Source organism: Pleurodeles waltl, chromosome 10 (genome assembly GCF_031143425.1).
Source record: "Pleurodeles waltl isolate 20211129_DDA chromosome 10, aPleWal1.hap1.20221129, whole genome shotgun sequence".
Taxonomy (NCBI): Eukaryota; Metazoa; Chordata; class Amphibia; order Caudata; family Salamandridae; genus Pleurodeles; species Pleurodeles waltl.
In genome coordinates this window covers 201,314,636-201,333,972 of record NC_090449.1, presented here as the reverse complement: position 1 = coordinate 201,333,972, position 19,337 = coordinate 201,314,636, and positions in this window count along the sequence as shown.

Below are 19,337 nucleotides of genomic sequence, written 5' to 3'. Positions count from 1 at the left end.
GGTACCGGCATACGCAGTAAAGGCATGTGTGTAGTATATGCGTGAGTTGTAAAGTCATTGCAGTGAATTGCCCTGCCTTGTGTTGATCTAGATTTACTAGGCCACAATGGGCTTTGAGTGACTCTGGATTCTGGGTTCAAAAGATATGCAGGGCCAATTCTTCTCACCCAGGCAAGAGGGCAGCAGGTCAACAAAGCAGGACCTGGTGAAAAATGTATCCTGTTTGTGGAGTTGTTGGAATACAGGTATCTCCGCGCTAGGCATGTAACAAGGAGTTCCTGTGCCGTCTGGTGCATGGCAGAACTATTTTTGCATTGGGGCGTGCAAGGCTTTGTTGGCCAACGAGAGGCTCTGTTATCATGCACCAGGTTCCTTCATCACATGCTTCTGAGCGCGAAGGAGAATTTCCTGCCCGCTAGCACAGCTTAAGGTCACCACAGAGCATTCAGCCACTGTTTTGCGAGCAGTGGTGTCTCTGCTTCTCGGTTACATTTTCAACTCAAGAAGCAGGTAAATTAATTCAAAAATACATGCTCGAGTTAAAATTTAGTGCAAAAAGCATTTTTTTATTTTACTTTTTTTTCAACTAGAAGGAAGTGCCCCAGAGACTGTAACTTCCTCTCACTGCCCAGAAGGGTTCTTCCAGTGCTTTGCCTATCTTCTGGTCACTTTTCATTCAAATTTCAAGGTGAAAGCATCATTCTCTTTGTTTGCCTTGTCAGTGGACTTTTCTTTTGTGACATCACAACAAGTATGTTCAAAAACTTTAGGATAAGGGTGTCGTTTGATGGAGGAAATTCACCAGTATTTTATTAATAATTTTATTCAATTTTTAAATGTGATTGTGGTGGGTGGCCTGGAGTTGCAGTAGGGGCTAAGTAGTTTTTTTGTATTTGATATTTTATCTTTTATAAGGGAAAAATGACACACAATTAAGTACATATTCTCCATGTTTGTTAAATTTGCACTATTCATTTATTTTACCATGTGGCCTTGTTTGCCCACAGGCCATCCAGCCAGTACTAGTCATTGGGTATGTGAAACTACTTTTTCTGTGGTACATCTTGCATCTATGAGTATTCAGGCCATGGATGACATTGAATTAAATGTTTTTTTTCTTTAGTATTTCATGTTTTTTTTTCTGCAAAACGTGTATTTTGGTGGGGTAATATGATATCATGCTTTGGAGGATTTTTTTTGGTAAAAATCTTCATTGCTCACTTTTAATTTTTAGCACTGTTGAATTAATGGTAGTATTTTCTTTATTGTTTACCATACCTCCTTTGTGTGCTAGTGTGCATGCATGTGTTTGCCACTATTTTGTCTTTGTCCTCCATTCCATGTGGCCAGCGGCCATTTTGTGTAATCATTGTCCATCCATAGGCTTGCATGTGTTCTTTGTTCTCCATGCCTCCTTGCTTGCTGTTGTTTGACCATGTGGCCATTTTGTGTAGCCAGTCAGTGTTCTTTTTCCATAGGCCTGCATGTATTCTTTGTTCTCCATGCCTCCTTGCTTGCTGTTGTTGATATTTGAGCATGTGGCCAGTGACCATTTTGTGTAGGCAGTCAGTGTGTTTTTGCCATAAGCCTACATGTGTTCTTTGTTCTCCATGCCTCCTTACTTGCTTTGGTTATTTGTTGACCATGTGGCCGGTGGCCATTTTCAGCCAGACACTTTTGAGCCAGACACCTAGTGCATTACTAATCCACTTTTTTCAGTTTTCAAAGCAATTTTCTAGGGACATTGATAGAATGCCATTTTCATTGTTTTACCGATTATTCCATTTTCCCCTCACTCCCTGCCTGCCTTAGGCACACACCAGCTTTCATTCAGGAGAAGAAGAAGCAGATTGCCACCACTGGTGTGGCACTGTCCAACCTTTTCAGGAAAAGTGGTGGACCTGCCACACCATTTTGTAGGCAGCAAGTTGGGAGCAGCAGTCCCACATCAATGACAGTGCCACCCCAATCTAAACCCAAGGCCATGTCTGTCAGCGAGATAGCCACTGTAATCATGGCTACAAGTATTGAGTCTGAATTGGTGTTATGTCAGCCACAAATTAGTACCCTATTGACCCAGGAAACTGAGCAAAGTGGACAACAGGGGCCACAGCCAGAGCCAGGAATAGTTATTTCTGAAGCAGGAGCAGAACCGGAGATTGAGCTTGCTGGTGAGCAGGATGTACCTCTTCTTGAACCATTGGCCTCATGATCTCCATCAAGTCACCATGTTCTCCAAGCACCCCCCCATCTGATGATCTGGAAATGGATAGGACCCTGGCTGAGTCTGAGACCCACCACAAAAGACAAAAGAAAAGGAAAGTTCCTGAAATTGTTAGAATTATGGAGGGAAGGAGGAGGATGAGCCAGTCGTTGTCAAGGAAGCTGGCTAGATGGAGATCAACAATACCCCTCCTATTCAACCTGCTCAGAGGGCTATGTGGATGGTTCCACCACCACCACCAGCTTCCATATTTGTAAGGCACTCCTAAGACCTGTATCCATCACTACCTCAGTTGAAGTATGCACTACAGGGAGGCAGTTTTCGACACACAAACATGCCTCCATTTCTTCAGGATTGGAAGTGGCACACTAAAACAATTCTCCTACCCAGTTTGGGATTTCTTTACAGTTAGCAAGCAGGGGGATAACATTGCAATACGCCCCATTTGCTACATGAGTGTTCGTCGAGGTAAGCCTGGTTCAAACTCTGGTACTGGAGGACAAACATCCCATATAAACAAAATCACTCAAAGCGGGTGAGATGGTGGTGGGTGTCCATGCTTGTGTCATCATGGTGGGTGTGGTGTCTACCAGTATGCTGCTGGTTGGTGTGGATGTTTGTGTCATGGTGGGTGTGGTTTTATGGTATCCCGGCAGTGGTGGTGATGGGGTGTGTGGTTTCTGTATCTGTGTGTCTGTGCTTCTTGCTGTGTTTGTGTTTATGTGAGGATGTGCTGCTTTAGATAGGGCTGGGAAGAGGGATTTGGTATGGGGACAGGGCGGGATTTAGGGAAGTAGTTTGGCATGGGTGGGAGACTGTGGTCAATGAGAAGGCCAGACCCTGGAATGACCACTGTGGCCAGTTATGGCACTGTAAATGTCATCTAGGTAAGTTAGCATCTGTGTCATCTGGCCACTAAGCCCCTGGCTGGCATTCAGTACTGCAGGCTGACCTACAGAGATAGTCGGCAATAGGTCAACAGCCTCCTTATTGAGCACAGCCTGGAAGTCAGGGGCTTGGGGAGGTGCCTGCAGCAAAGGTGATGCCTCCCCTTTTAGTGGGCGGCTATGGCCAAATGGGGGGAGCAAGAGGGAAGGTGGAGATGGAAACATGGGTCGTGAACAACAATATAGTTGATATTGTCTCACTAGGGTCCACCACCACTATGGATTGGTCATCTGTGGAGGCCTCTCAAGATGATGTTGAGTTCCTCATAGGCTCTGCATCAGTCCCATCACCCTCCATGGCATTGTTTCCCTCCGTGTCAGTGGTGTCTGCCATGGATCAGCAGTGCTGAGCTTGTTCCCCGCCAACTTGGCCGCTGTCATCTTCACCTTACCCGGATGATGGTGAAAAGATAGATACAACAGTTTGAGTGTATCTGTGTAAATACAATTGAAAATTAACTTTGCTCACAAAACATTTGCCAAGTCTACATATTAAAGCAGCTTCAAGGTTCTCAAACTTGGCTTCTTTAAAATCAGTATCTCATTCATATAGGGAATAATTCCATAAACCATTTGTTCACAGTCTAGAAATTCCAAATGCTAGTTCCCATATTATGTATGCCTTTTGTCTCTTAGCCACTTTTCATTCCCTACATGACAAATGGCCTCAACGGCATCAGTAAATACATAGGCCTGGACGCATTCCTAACCCACTTCAGTACAGAGGAAAAACATTTACACATTTCCAAAAGAGTCATGTTTTGTGCCTGATATTGACTTACCAAGATGGGATACTCCAACATCTATGTGATGTAACCTTCCCTCTGCAATTGTCCTTTTAAGTATCACTTTTCTTACCATCATTGCTTTCTTACCTAGACATATTTAAGGACACCTAAATGTTGTTTTGCTGGCATGTGTAACTGTGTCACCAATGTAGACACATTCGTGTCATGTTTCAATCAATACAGTTTGGCATAAAAATTCATGTTAGTTGACACAGACTGGCTTATATGCTTTATTTGGGAAGAACTAAGGCTTCATGACAATCTGCTACTGCCTACATGAAATTAATTTAATTTTTCTGTTAAAACATATTTCAAACATATTTCAGATGAGGAATGATCATATTGACATTGTACCAACTTACCAATGTAAAATCTGAATCATCAACTGAATCATAAGTGCTTAGTATTCCATGTCACCAGTAATCAGGCCTACATTGCCTGCTCGCATTTGTGATGGAGCATCACACCTGACCCAATCCTCTAATGGGACATGTTTGGTACAAATGTGCCCCGTAACATGGAGAAAATGTAGGTACCCCTTTTTCACACAATCTGGCACAACACAGAATGCTGGTGCCTCAGCTGAAGCTCAGGCTTTGGAACATGAGTACTCTTTGGTTTTCCATGGCACCGATTTGATCACATTATCGCCTGTTGAAGTGAAATATTTCCTTGATTCAATTGTCACAGCAGTGATTGGAGATATTCAAAATGACACTGACTTTTGCAATTCAGCTTTATTGGCACCACTGCTAAACTTTTAAATTGTCCATTTCAATGTTTCTAATAGCATGCTTGAGTATGTTTTGACTTGTCTCAATTGACATATGTACATATGTTTTAAAGTACTGCATTTAAGTTGCTTTTAACTTAGAGACTAAGCTACTTTACCACTTCTAAACCGACAAAGGGGCTGTGTATTGAAGCCATTTTAGTGATGTTTGTGGGATATTATTTTAGCTACTAGGCCTCCTGTCTGTGCCCTTTAACCTAGTAACATTTCATTTTATTTCATTTTATTCTTTTAGAAATGATCACATTTGTGGTGATGTTTTATTTTCCTTTATCTTGCTGTTCTTTCACTTAGGAAAGCATTTACAATTGTTTGCATGACATTTTCATTCTGGGCTTTATTCAAGGCTGCACCAAGATAGGGTTGCCTGCACAAAGTGGTACACCACATCGCTAACATTTCACAAAAACATATACATTTTTATATGGGGACATTTTTCTCAGAACACTAGCTGTTTTATTATAAGAACATCTGTCTGTCCCCTGCACGTTAGAGGGAGGTTCCAGCCAGATGAATACTACTGCATGGTGCCTGACTTTGCTACAGCTGCTTGCTGAGACTACCGGTTTCCTGGCCTATATGGGGAAGGTGTCTCAATAGATGACAGGCTCTTTTGCTACTGTCATACTTCGGGTATGGATGATTATGTCTTCCCGGCAGGGTCCTGAAGGACGGATTATGGCTTATACTGCTGTGCTTTAACATAGAACATTAGTGGCATAGGTAGGAATCATAGATCCTGTATAGTGACAGTATGTAGGAAGTTTCTTGTGTTTCACCTTTCTTGATACCTTTCTGCTTCTAGTATGTTTCATCATCCTAATTATTGCATTTGATGTCATATTATCTAGGACACAGCTGATTCAGTAAATATTGTTGACCCATTCCTTGCTTCGGTTTGTCTTTGAATGTGTGAGATGCAACTGAGAGAAAAGGATGAGATCTGTTCCACCATGATTTCCCTGAGAAGTCATAATGTCACGCGCCCAGTTTCCAGGGATTGCCCCTGCTCTTGAGCATAGGTGAGGTGCTGCTGTCTGGCCAGAGAGGGATTAGGCCAAAAGTTGTCACAGGATCAAATGAAGTTTCCCACAGTTAAAGTGATGCTGCCACCCAAATCCAGCAACCTCATTGGTACCATGAGAGCCAAAGCAAAACAACCATGTGTCTGTTGAAAACAGTACTTGGCTTATGATGAGTAATCGAGTGACAACCTTTAGTACAAACCAATACACCAAACACAGCATCCACCTCCAGAAATCATAATCTCCATTGGATTTTATTCCAAACAACATTGCTGTAAATAAAAAAGGTTAATCAACAAGAATAGCTACACATAATAACTCACCACCTTGATGCTGCTTTTGGGCCCTCAACTGCACATCAAGCTCTGGGCAGGCCACCGCAAGGATGCTAGCCATTGGCGTGGGAAGGTCAGGCCATGGCACATGTGCCTGCCTATTTGGGAGGACTGGCTGAGCTGGACTTTGGCTAACTTTCTGGTCCCATGTCAGAGGTTCTTCCACCTCTTCCTCCAATGTAGGCTCTGCCGCTTATGGACCCCTAGAACTTTTTTTAGATGGTATTCCATATGTCCAGCTTCTGATTGGCATTTTGAGCGATTTTGTTTGTCTGTAGTGATGTGACACAATTGTTTTGCACCTCTCACATGCATTCTCAGAATAATCAGTACAGATTTTTTACAAACATTTGAAAGTTCCTAGGAAACACTAATTTGCAGGAGTGGCCTCAAAGCATTCTTTCTCCTCATGTTAGCAATCTAAGACACAAACATCATCTAGGCCAGGGATATGAAAGCTTTCATGTAGTGATACCCACTCCTGATTTGTCAAACTCATTGTGATCTATTAAAGGCTAAACAACCTGTACACTATTGTACATAACCACAGGCACAGCTACATTGTCTTGATGCCTAATCCTCTAAAAGTCAGATTCAATGGTTTGCACCACATACAGTGACTAAGGGCAGTATAGGATGGCTGCCATGTTTGAGTGAGAAGGTGATTTTGGGAGATATATAAACAATTGTGTTTATTAAAGGAACATACTTGTATGGCTAAATGTGAGCCTGTGTCAGTTAGACTGGCAACACAGGAAATACCTTTCCCCCTATGTGGTGCCATGACATGTGTGAAAAATACAGTTACTCCTTTTCCCAAATATGAGCTGTACATTCCTTTGACAGAACAGCATTGGACAACTCCATAACTTTAAAGATTCTTCTTGCACTTTAGATTTCTCTGATTTCAATATCAGCTGTATAATTCCACTTAAACTAGTGTTACAGTACATACTAGCCACTTGAAGTAAGGGGCCTGCAGTTTTTCTAATGGAATCTGGAACTGTGAGTAACATGCACTGAAAAATCAACTAATTCTTTCAGAAGACTTTTAAATTCAATGTGCATACATTTCTAACATTGTCAAACAACATTCTGTAACCCAGCTAAACCATTCAGTTCACTACACTCCAATAACGATACTTCATTCATGAACAAAAAGGGACAAATTAGCCTGTGTACAAAAGAGGAACAAGTTACTTTGACAAACATTTACTACTCAAACATGTACCTGTCCCTTTGGGTTTCCATACAGCTGGATGTACAGGGACAGGACCTCTTTGGCGAGGAGGTCCAATTCCTCAAGGGAGAAGGCAAATACCCTGTCATCGGCTTTGCCTGACATCCTGGCTCCCAGAGGTTGGTAACAACAGCAAAAGTCGAGGAGGTATTGTTGACTGTAGTGTTAGGAGGCAAATGAGCTGTTTTCTAAGCACCACACATATGTACAAAGTGTACGTACTCCACAGCAGACATGGACACAGCCATTGGTTTTTAAGCATAGCTGTCACACACGTTAGCCTATGGCAGTGTCAGTCATGGAGTATTCTGCCTACTATGCGGTTAACTTCAACCAGCGGCTGTTGTAAAGTCAATGTCCTGACAGCAAGGTCAGGCACCCACCATTTTAGGACTTGAAGCTGTGTATTTTTATATTGTTTGTGTGTCACCAGCACTCAAAATGGTAGCTACTTTGTGTTCAAATCTCCGACATGTGCGACAATTTTACCAAAATATAACACATAAAAAAGTGAACTGTAACTTTGCTTGACAATGATAGTGCTGCTGTGTATGTCATACTTCCATTGATGGTAATTGTAAAAAAAAAAAAAAACAATTTGCAAATATTATATTTCAAATGTACTATTTACACATTATTTGTAAAAAAGATCAGACATGTAAAAAAATTGATTTGAAGTAGCAAAAATGTTTTAGAATTATGGGACCATATACAGCAGAACAAGACGACTAATCTAACCAAGAAATAAGAAGTGTATTGATTATGAATGTCTTGCATGACAACTTAAGGTGATTGTTTGTTTTCCTGATATGCAGACATATGAACCCAGGGATGATAGAAGAAGGCATCCTCAAGTCTTAAGACCGTTTCAAGACCTTGACACCATGGAGGAAAGGGACATAATAAAGAAGTTTAGATTAAATAGGCAAGCTATACTGGGTTTTTGTCACCAGCCAGAGCTCGATATCCTGCCTCACATTACAAATACAACAGTCATAATACCAATAGTGATCTCATGGCAGTACTTTATTTTGTGGCCAATGGATCTTTTCAATGCACTGAGCAGTATCCGAAGGCATGTCATAGCCAACTTTCAGCGGTGTGCTACAAGAATTCCTCGCTTCAGTGATGAAACACATCAACAGCTTCCTCCAGTTTTCAATTGCTCAGGATTTGATGTAAAGGGAACATTTTATGATTTGGGTGGCCTGCTACATGTGGTTGGAGCAATTGATGGCAGACATGTTTCCTTGGTGCAGCCACACACCAGGGAAGAAGTCTACCACATTCGGAAGAACTTCCATTCAATCAATGTGCAAGTTGTCTGCTTATCGGATTTATACATCTCAAGTGTGTGTGCCCACTTTCCTGGCTGAACACATGATTCCTTTATACTATGGAATAGCACCAAACCCCTGCAAATGTCACAACTTTGACCTGAGGGGGCCTGGCTTGTTGGTAAGTACAATATGAATTGAGGATCATTTGTTTTAATCCTAGTTTAGGAATGTACAATGGCTTGATATGATTTTAATCTATCAATTTATTGCCTCTATGTAGGAAACTCAACATATCCTAACCAACCATGGTTGTTGGCACCACTGAGGAAACCGACAATGCTAGGGGAACTCCACTTCATAGAGGCCTATGGAAGAACATGGAGGTCCGTGGAGTTTGCTTTTGGGCTCCTGAAGACGAGAATTTGTTGTCAAGACAAGACCATAGAGTCCTCCTCAACTCAAGGTGTGCTAAATCATGGTTGGCTGCTGCACAACATCGCCCTGTGATGGAACATCCCAATTATCACAGGGGATGAAGACTGTGAAGAGCCACCTGGTGAGGATGTTCAAATGCCCGATGAAGATGACTGTGTTGAGAGGAAAGAATTGACCTACGCCAAGATGTCATTGACCACTACTTCACCGGAGTGTAAGTGTAGGAATAGTCTGTTCAGGAAAGTCCATTGGCAAATGTGTTTGTTTTTCAAAATTCCCATATATTGACTACTGCGTTTATTAACATATATTTTCTTTGCTTGTGCTAAGTAGATGTGTCATCCTAACTGAGCATTTGAGTCTAATTTCTTTGGTGAAATATTAACCTTTCCTTGTGATTCTGCTTTAGAATCCTTTACCATATCATCTTCATTTGGACATTTCAAAGTTGTGCCATTCACAGTGATATGTTGCTTTTGGAAAGTGCAAAGGGAACATGGGTTGGTCCTGGAAAGACACCTACTTTGGATGTACAGATCTTGTACAGAGACAACTTGCATGGTGATTGAATGAAAGTACTTGAGATTGTATCAGACCTGTTTTCTGTTGGATGTGGCCATCAAGGCAATATACGCTGTTTATCTTTCTCTAACCACAGATATATATGCCATGGCATGGCATAGTGATTTTGGATAAAGCTTCAATTAGTATTCAGTGTATGAAACTGTTGATGTCTCTCATCACAGTTGCAAGAACTGTTTTGCAACATACCACTTAAACGTGGTTGTGACATGCCTCCAGGTAGTGCCATAGTGTACTTAAATGCCATGATGTGGAATATTGGTGTTATTGAAATTGGATTCCTGTTGTGAGGGCAGGATGTCTGGCTCCAGACGATTCCAGGAATCAAATATATTTTGGGTATTTAAATTGGATTATTTTTAAATGCCATTTCTTGTATGGTGTCAAGGTTGTGGAGTGTCAACTCTAAATGGCACAGACTATCAGGGTTAAATATGGTTTGTGAAAATCAGCTCTGATTTTGTCAAAGACTTGTTGACACCAATACATTGTGATTTTGATTTGTTATGTTTGATTGAAATTGGTAGCACATTACCTATTCGTAATATCTAATTGTTCTTTGCAACTAATTGTTCAATAGATTTAACAAGATGATCGTGGAAGGAAGGCATGCAAAAGGAAATACCACAATAGGTAGTCTAGGAGTATGTGTCATTAGTATTTATTTCCATGACACAAATTAAATTAAAATTGTTTAAAAAAACAATGAACAAAACAAAAATAGTCTACCATGGAAGATGAAAGTATAGTGGTTGAGGTAGAATTATTTGAAGTACAATGTACAAAATATAAATGTTTTGAATAAGGTAAATGTGACCTTGAAATAGTCCACAGAGGGAATGGTAGACACACTGGAGGAAATTAGGATCAGTGATTCTTGGGGGTGGTGGTGGATGTCTTGCCATCCTTTCCTGGTGGTCTGGATGACCGTACCCTATAGGGAGGGGAGCACAGGCGCAAGGACTGGGGTGTATGGAGCAGTCTCCTATTGTAGCAGGGCCTCCTTGTCTGTGGCTGATGGTGCATTTTGTCTAGACTTATAAGGACCACAGACAGGGTTTGATGGTACCGTAAAAAGCCTTGCACATATGATAGTATATATCAAGAAGCACCCCAGTCATGGAGCTCATTTTGTCATTGTGATTCTGGATTTTCAATATGATCTCCCTCTGGACCTGCTTCATGTTCTGGAGCTCGGTTACAACCTGGCCCATCGTGTCTTAGGGCTGTTGCAGTGCTCCCAAGACTTGATCAATGGTGGTCTGGGTGACAATGATGCCAGTGGCACTTTGCTGGTCCACAGATTCTCTCACACTACAACTACTGACAGGCACGACACATGCTCGGCTCTCTGATTACTCCAACTGCCCGGTCCCTTTAATAGGTACAACATGTAGCCTTTAAAGCTGCGCATTGCCCCCTGAACAACTTCTTGTCATTCTGGAAGCCCTCTAGGTGCCAAATTACTTGCCTGGATTCATTCTTGCCCTGTTATCTCTTCATCTTCCCGTCCGGCAGACTCACATTTCCATGCTCCTCACTCCTGGCTGTGTTGGCATTTGGCTCTTCCTTGTTGGGTCCGTTTGCTTCTACTCTTTGTGCCCAGAAGTTGTCACGCCCTGCAATGACAAAGAAAAAACAACAGTGGAAAAGCCTGGATACTCTTCAGAGCAGTAGTGTGCTTATTGCGCTTATGGAACATTTTTTGATACTTATCTAATGGAAACCTTGCCACTGCTGTTTTGTGTCTTGTAATACCCACTGATACTAGAACAATCGATACAACATAAAACAAGAACAAGAAAGAATCAATAATTGTAGGCAATACTTGCTATGTGCAATACAATAATGGTAATTTATTGATTGAACGTTATTGGAATATTGCTTAAAGCAACCTGAGTATTAAGGTTTATATTAGAAATATTTATTTTGTACTTGTTTGTTTATGTCGTCTTTTTATGGACTTTGAAGTTTTGTGAATACTTTTGGAAGCAGTAGTTCTCCACACTTGTTTAGGAATTTGTTTGCAAAGCTAGATCAATACTCAAAATAACTACATATGTAAATGTACGTTCACTAGGAGAATTAACACAGTAAGCTCTTGTACTTGTAGATGCAGTGAACAGAAGGATGGTTACTTCACAACACCTGTCAAAAGGGAGGAAGGGGCATTAGGTAAATCCAAGAATCAGTTTGCACCATAGTAGTTGTTCACATTACTGATTATTGAGTGCTAAATCTTGTTGTTTGTTTTGTAGAAGCTGTGAAAGGGCAAGGCAACTCAGAATTCATTGAGATGCAGCCTGGTGTCCATATCAATCAGCTACTGTCCCTCTGTCCTGGTGGGTCAGACCTGATCATCATCTACTTGGTCTGCTTGGCCCACAGGGAAGTAGGAAACCTTCATTGTGCCTATTTCACCCCTGCAAAAAGGTAAGAATCTGACACCTACCCCCACTACGCAGTGCCCAGGAGTCAGTGTGCCTCATCCCAATGAGTATTGGCACAACTGGTCTTGGTGTTGTCTCAATAGCAGCCAGGACTGGGGGGCACAAGATTGGTGTAAAGTTACTCTGGACACTCTAAGTGGAGGTATCCTGAGACTGAGATGTGGTTGCAGCTGGAGTAGGAGGCATAGGTATGGGCTGAGTGAGATTGACTGGAGCTGCCTGCCTAGACATTCCAGATGGACCAGACAGCTTCCAATCCTCATGCAGGAATGGAGTCTTTACAGAAGGCTTGATCCTGTTCTGGTGTGGAAGTGTGATCAGTAGCAGATGGTGCTCCACTGGCCCTGGGTCTTGGACCTGAAAAGGATACAGACAATATAATATTAGATCTGAATTGTTCCTCAAATTTGTCTTCAGCTAAAAATGTCACAAGCTGAGGAGGGGCAGCAATGGTGGATTCTAGCTGACGGTGGTGCTGCCGATGGTTTGGCAGGAATGGAGGCGCTGGCGGCTGACTGGAGGTACTGGGGCCTAGGGCAGTGGCTTATGCCATTGCCACTTCCACCTCCAGACCTACCAGCTGGACGTATTCAGCCTGGATGGCCTCCATTTGTTGACACCACAGCCTGGCTGCTGTCTCTGGTCAAGATGGTGGACGAATAGGATTAGCTACAGGAAGAAAGAAAGAAACATAAAAAAGACAAATTGTAAATAATACTCAGTTTGAACACTTGTTTATATAGTGACACAATAGCAACACATCACTTGCCCCCTTTTTTGAAGCGATCAGTCACAGGGACACATTTTCCCCTAACATGCCTCATATAAAAGCACTGATTGGCTGCAAGGAATTATGCAAAAATACCACCAGATTAAAACTAAGTGATTTTTTTATTTTAAAGGATTTCCTAATAAAAAAACTAAACAGGCACTTTGGTGATCATTACAAGTCTGGCTGTTGCATGACTGCCAGACTCGCGGTGGCGGTCACACCGCCAACAGGCTGGCGGTGAGACTGCCACATTATGACCATGGCTGCAAGCCGACAGCCTGGTGGTCCCAGTGGTTTCACATCCTCCAGGGTAGTGCTGCTTGCATTAGGAGTCCCCACCCGCCAGCCTTTCATGGCGATTCACACTGCTGTGGAAAGGCTGGTGGAATGGGGGATTAGGGGTCCCCCATGCACAGCCCTATCGCACATTCCACTGCTCGAATTACGGGCAGTGGAATGTGCGACGGGTGCTCTTTCACCTGCTGCATCTCCACATTGGTGCTGGCTCCATTAGGAGCTGGCATCAATGTTAAGGCCAGGCAGTGAAGTCCTATTAGGGCCACAGGGTTGAGGTTGCACAGGCGGTCTGAGGGTGGGAAGAGTTTGGCGGACAGCCTCCACCACCCGCCAAACTCTTAATGAGGGCCTTTGTGTGTAGAAAGAAAAATACATTACCTGAAATTAATGAGTAAGGCATTATGTAGCACAATTCATAGTATTCTTGTCGTACAACATTTAATGGTGGCACAATAGTGTCAGGTACTTTGCTACTCTCTGCAATTTGCAGCTGGGGCAGTTGTAATGGACTATTTATTATCTTACATTAATTCCAATGGCCTTACTCTTCTCCGACTGCCTTTATATTCTACCCTGACTCCGAACAGGCAGATGAATAATAATGATGTTACGTCACACTAGTAACCCTGTGAAACCCTGAAACCTGTCCCAGGATGCTTGAATCCTGTCCAGGGATGACCTGGCTCGGCAGTTTGGGTTGGACTGCTCCCATAGGGAGCAGGGTCAAGACTGATTTGCATATGGCTGGGTCTGAACTGGGTTGATGTGGCAGGCAAAATAACGATGGATTAAAACCAGGTCTGTGACTGGGGGTGAGTGTTTGAAAAGTTTCAACACTCCATCCATTGTTTTATTTTGTGGTGTTGCCTTGTGTATTCTGCATGGTTAGAGTATGCCCAGATGTGGGTCCCTTGCTTACTGTGTCACTGGATTCAAGCTAGCCTGGCTGATTAAGGGTGATACCAAGTAACCCGTCCCAGGATGCTTGAATTCTGTCCAGGGAGGACCTGGCTTGGCAGTTCAGGCTGGACTGCTCCCATTTGGAGCAGGGTCAAGACTGATTTGCATAGGGCTGAGTCTGAACTGGGGTGAGCTGGAAGGCAAAATAACGATGGATTAAACCCAGATCTGTGACTGGTGGTGAGTGTTTGAAAAGTTTCAGCACTTCATCCTTTGTTTTATTTTGTGGTGGTGCCTTCTGTATTCTCCGTGGTTAGGGTATGCTCAGATGTGGGTCCCTTGCTTGCTGTGTCACTGGATTCAAGATAGCCTGGTTGATGAAGGGTGATACCCTGTAACTGGTCCCAGGATGCTTGAATCCTGTCCAGGGAGGACCTGACTTGGCAGTTCGGGCTGGACTGCTCCTGTAGAGACTGATTTACACGTGGCTGGGTCTGAACTGGGATGACATGGCAGGCAAAATAACAATGGATTAAACCCAGGTCTGTGACTAGGGGTGAGTGTTTAAAAAGTTTCAACACTCCGTCCATCATTTTATTTTGTGATGTTGACTCAACTGGTTATCACCGTGGAGCCCAACCCAGGATATACTATAGAAAGATTCTGTGAGTGTATGGGTAAGATTGCCGCCTGGATGCTGCTCAACTGTCTTCAACGAAACTCTGGAAAAACAGGGATTGCGCTTTTTGAGATAGCTCATTCTGTGTGATCTGAGGACTGGTGGCCCCAGGATTTGGGGCACACCCCCTCCCTGAAACCTGGTGGTGAGAAACTTGGGTATCCTGGTAGACAAAAATCTTTCCATGAGAGAACACGTGAATGCATTGTGGGTTCTTGTTTTCCAATTATGTGCCTCCTCAGGAAAGCTTCCCAGTGGCTACCCCTTCAGTTCAGGAAATCCCTTATCCAGGTCCCCATAGTTACTCACCTGGATTATGGCAAAGCCCTAATGGTAGCCATGAATGAAGGCCTCTTTTCCAAACTTCAGGTGGTTCAGAATACAGCTGCACCCTTGATCTGTAATTTGCCACCTCAAACCCCCTCTGAACCTACTCTTGGAACTCTTCATTGGCTGCCTCTAAAAAGGCACTGTATGTTTAAACTTCTTTTTATGGTACATAAATATCTTCATGGAAGGGCCCCCCCTACCAGCAGGACAGACTACAGTTATGTGCCCCCACGTGCAGTCTTAAGCCCAGTGGGCAACTTTTGCTATCTCCTCGGCATATCCATACCACAAGGTATGGAGGCTGTGTATTCTCATATCTGGCTCCCCAGCACTGGAATCAGTTACCTCTACGTGTATGTCTATGCATGGATTTCAAGCAGTTTAAAAAACTTCTTAAAACTTGGGTTTTTAACCTTGTTAAACTCACTTCAACGCCTTCATAGTTCCTGCGTCAGGTCCTATAGAGTTGTTAAGCGACCAAAGACCCTTTCAAGGGTGCTTTCTTTGTGCTTTATAAACAACTTTAGCATAGCCACTTTGCCAGAAAAATGTGGCACGTGGCAGGAATGGATTTTTGAGTTTTGTGGTAGGCTGGGAAAGAACTTAGGAAAGAATAATGGAGTCAAGTACTAGTAGGAGGTGACTGAATGGGCACTGGGAAACACATCTTGTTTTTGGTTTGTAATGCACTGAAAACTTCATAATGCTGCATCACGTGAAGAAGACACATACTGCACAGCCAACAATGCAGTGCTGAATTGAACCATGCTGCAGTTAGGTCACGGGTGGTGAATGCTTTGGGCAGGCAGGTGATGAATGATGATGGATGGGATATCTACCTCGCTTAACAATTATAATATACTTAATTTGTCAATAAGCAAGCAATGTGACTTACCACCAACTGTCCCTGCCACTGATGGGACTCCCCCTTCAACCTCCTCTTGGGCTGTATTGGTACTACTGATGCTGCCAGCCCAGGCACTGATAGTCTGTGTGGCTAGAAAAAAAAAACACATTTTAGATGCCAGATTCACCTCCAAAGTAATTATTAATATTTTACCAAAGTACAACCGCAATAACTCATTACAGTTTGGTTACCAGTATCTTGTATTGAACCTCTCCTTTTGGGAGGTTTATTGGTTGACAATGTTAGAAAAACCAGGTAGTCAAGCCAACCAAAATATTTTTGTAATGGAGGGGCAAAGCTTTGATGAATCTGAGTCATTAAAACACAAAGAAGGGGTTAATTGTCAATGAAGGTCAAACATTCTTGGTTGGCAAGTGCAGTAGGATATCGTTCTTTACTGCCATTCTGCACTATCATGGAAACAGCAGGTATACTGTACGAATGAATAGATAACACAACACTGGGGGATCCATCATGACCAGGGCCACTCTCTCAGTTTGATTGTTTGAGCATGAGCAAGAAAGCCTTCTGAACAAACGTGTGTGGTGAATATTAGCTTACTTTGCCCCACAATCTTCACAGTACTAACAGTCTGTTTTCTTAGTCTTATTATACCACAAGATATATAGGAGGAGGGGCAAAGCTTACCAACAAAGCAGAAAAAAGCTACAGAGTACAGACAGGAGGAAGTCAGCTACAGAAACATGAAATATAGAAAAAAGTGTAATACAGAGATAACAAGAATTTATAAACAAACATTAGATAGAAGAGTTGAAAAAAGAAGAGTATAAAAAACAAGACAAAATTGTTGTATTAGTGGAAAGAGGTAAACATTACGAAAATAATTATAATAACAGGAGTTACCGGGGCCACAGAACCATCAGCTGTGGCGGTTCCACCCGCAATGGCACTGGTTGTGGCAGCCACTTTACCCACCTGTAATGCCCCCTTGCCTAGTGGTACAGTTAATCTCCCCAAAAATATTTTGACAGGGAGACGCAGTAACATTATACTTTTCTAAATCAGAACTTTTGTATACTGATATTGATTTGACTTATTCCTAAAATAAGCCTTATTCCTAATTTCCTAAACTGCATTTTGAACTACTAATGCATTGCAATGAATTATCTTTGCTGCTGAACCCCTTTGATGGGCCAACTCAGTCTCCCTTTTGAATGCATAGATACTGCACATAACTGGGTGACTGGGACTGTATGAGCTACATTAGGAAATGCACAGAAAATGCTAACGTACTGATATACTACCATTACCTTAGTGACAGGATAGAGGAATCTGGATGACTTCTTAAATAATCAGCCCAAGTGAGCGCTGCGAGTACAAGTAGGTAGTGCTGAGCACCTGGCTTGCTCAAGCTGTAGCAGACATTATTTGTTACATAAAAGTAACTTATCTCTGAGTGTGAGGAGCATGGATTTGTTTAAAAAAAAAAGTAGTATTTTAAGAAAACAAAAAATACATAATTACTACGAGCCCCATAACTTCGACACCCTGCATGACGGGCATGTCCTGTTTGCCATCTAGAAGGTCCACCCAGCTGTGTGTCAGCTGCTTCATCATGCGCTGCAGCCCAGTGCTATGGCGCATGCAATGGTGCACTCTTCTCCACAGCAGCATGCAGGGTGTACCCTTTCCCAGACCTGCATGGAGGGGAAATGGCACGGCACAAAAAAACAAGTGCAGAGCTGGTGACTGCAAGGTGTAGGTCTTGTGGCAGACGCACTGGCACCATCGCTTGCTGCCTGTTGTTCAGACATGGTGCTGGGGTGAAAAAAAAGACGTATGAAAAAGACAATACCAAAGCAGAAAGAAAGAAGTACAGCACAATGAAGAAAGGGAAAACGAAAAAAGTGCAAAAAGTAATAGAAAAAGCAAAAAAAAAGGGCAAAAACATAAAATACACACAGAAAGACAGACATTGACAAAAAAAGGTAGATAGGGGAGGAGTGGGATAGGGTGAGGATTGGAAGAGAAAGCAGACCCAGCAGACCCAGCACCACATACAGAACAGAAAGCAGATCAAATAAAATGAAATGTTATTCCTATGTGGTGCCGCTCACATTTACTTTTTAGCGTGAAATGCGTTAGTGGCCTAAAAAAGCAGCACAAACGGCGGACAAGCATTCGCTGAATCTTGTGGAGTTTTTTTTAACTCTGCTGAATCCCACAGAGGAAACCTCTGCGAGTTCCACCTAGCCCCAAGACAAAGCAGAAGTCCAGCAGGGTGTAGTCCAGCAGAGTGGCAGTCCTTCAGCAGCAAATCATTCCTTTTTTTCTAGCAGACTATCCACAGGTCTAGAAGTGTACTCATATGGTGGTGTCTGAAGTCCAGTTGTTATAACCAGTGGTGCCTTTTAAGTACAGGAGACTTCAAAGACATGTCTTTAAAGGGCACAGATGTCCTGCCCTTCCTGCCCTATTTCCAGACTAACTTCAGGGGGTGTGCAGCCGTTTGTGTGAAAACAGGACCCAGCATATTCAGGTGTGAGGTTGAGTTCAACTCCTTCCTCCCACCCTGCCCTGTATGGCTTAACAAGTGACACTGAAGGTCCCATTGTGTGTATGCATCTAGGGGGAATAGAAAAAGCTGTGATGGAAACTGGCACCTTGTTGCAGTAACCCCCCCAACTTTTTGCCTGATTTCTGAATGCAACTTTGACTGGAGTGCACTGGGATCCTACTAACCAGGTTGCCAGTGCCAGTGTTCTTTCCCTAAAACATTGTAAAGGTAATTGGATACACCTTTAGCTACCACTATAAGTTCCTAGTAAATGGTACTTAGGTACCCAGGGAATGGGGTACTACGGGTAGGCCCTGGAGGGCAGCAGTATTGATTGTGCCACCCTCTAGAACCATGCATCCAGATGCACCCATCACTTCCATTGCAGGCTGAGTGTCCTGGTGCAAACCTAAAACACAAACTCAACTTGGCACATTACCTGTGTGTTCTGTACACCATACACTGCATTTACTATGGGTAAGATACCCCTCTGGCAGGCCTTATATTCCTAAGGCAGGGTGCTCCATATTATATGTGTGGGCATAGCTGCATGATCAATAGTCCTTGCCAAACCTGGGACATTATGAGTGAACAGAGCAGCCATTTTAGTATATGTTCTAGACACTGGGCAGCAGATGCCCTCCCCCTTTGCAAACCCCTACTTTTGGAGGAAGCAAAGGAAGGAAACCAAACAAAGGGTAGAAGGAGTGGTGTCACTGAGCATGCACCACCTCTAGGGGCTTGCAGGTAAAGTGGACACTCCATTTCATTTTCCTCTATGTTGGATGGCAGGAAAATAGTCAATGAGGTTTAGGGTGGTGGCCCTTCCCACAGG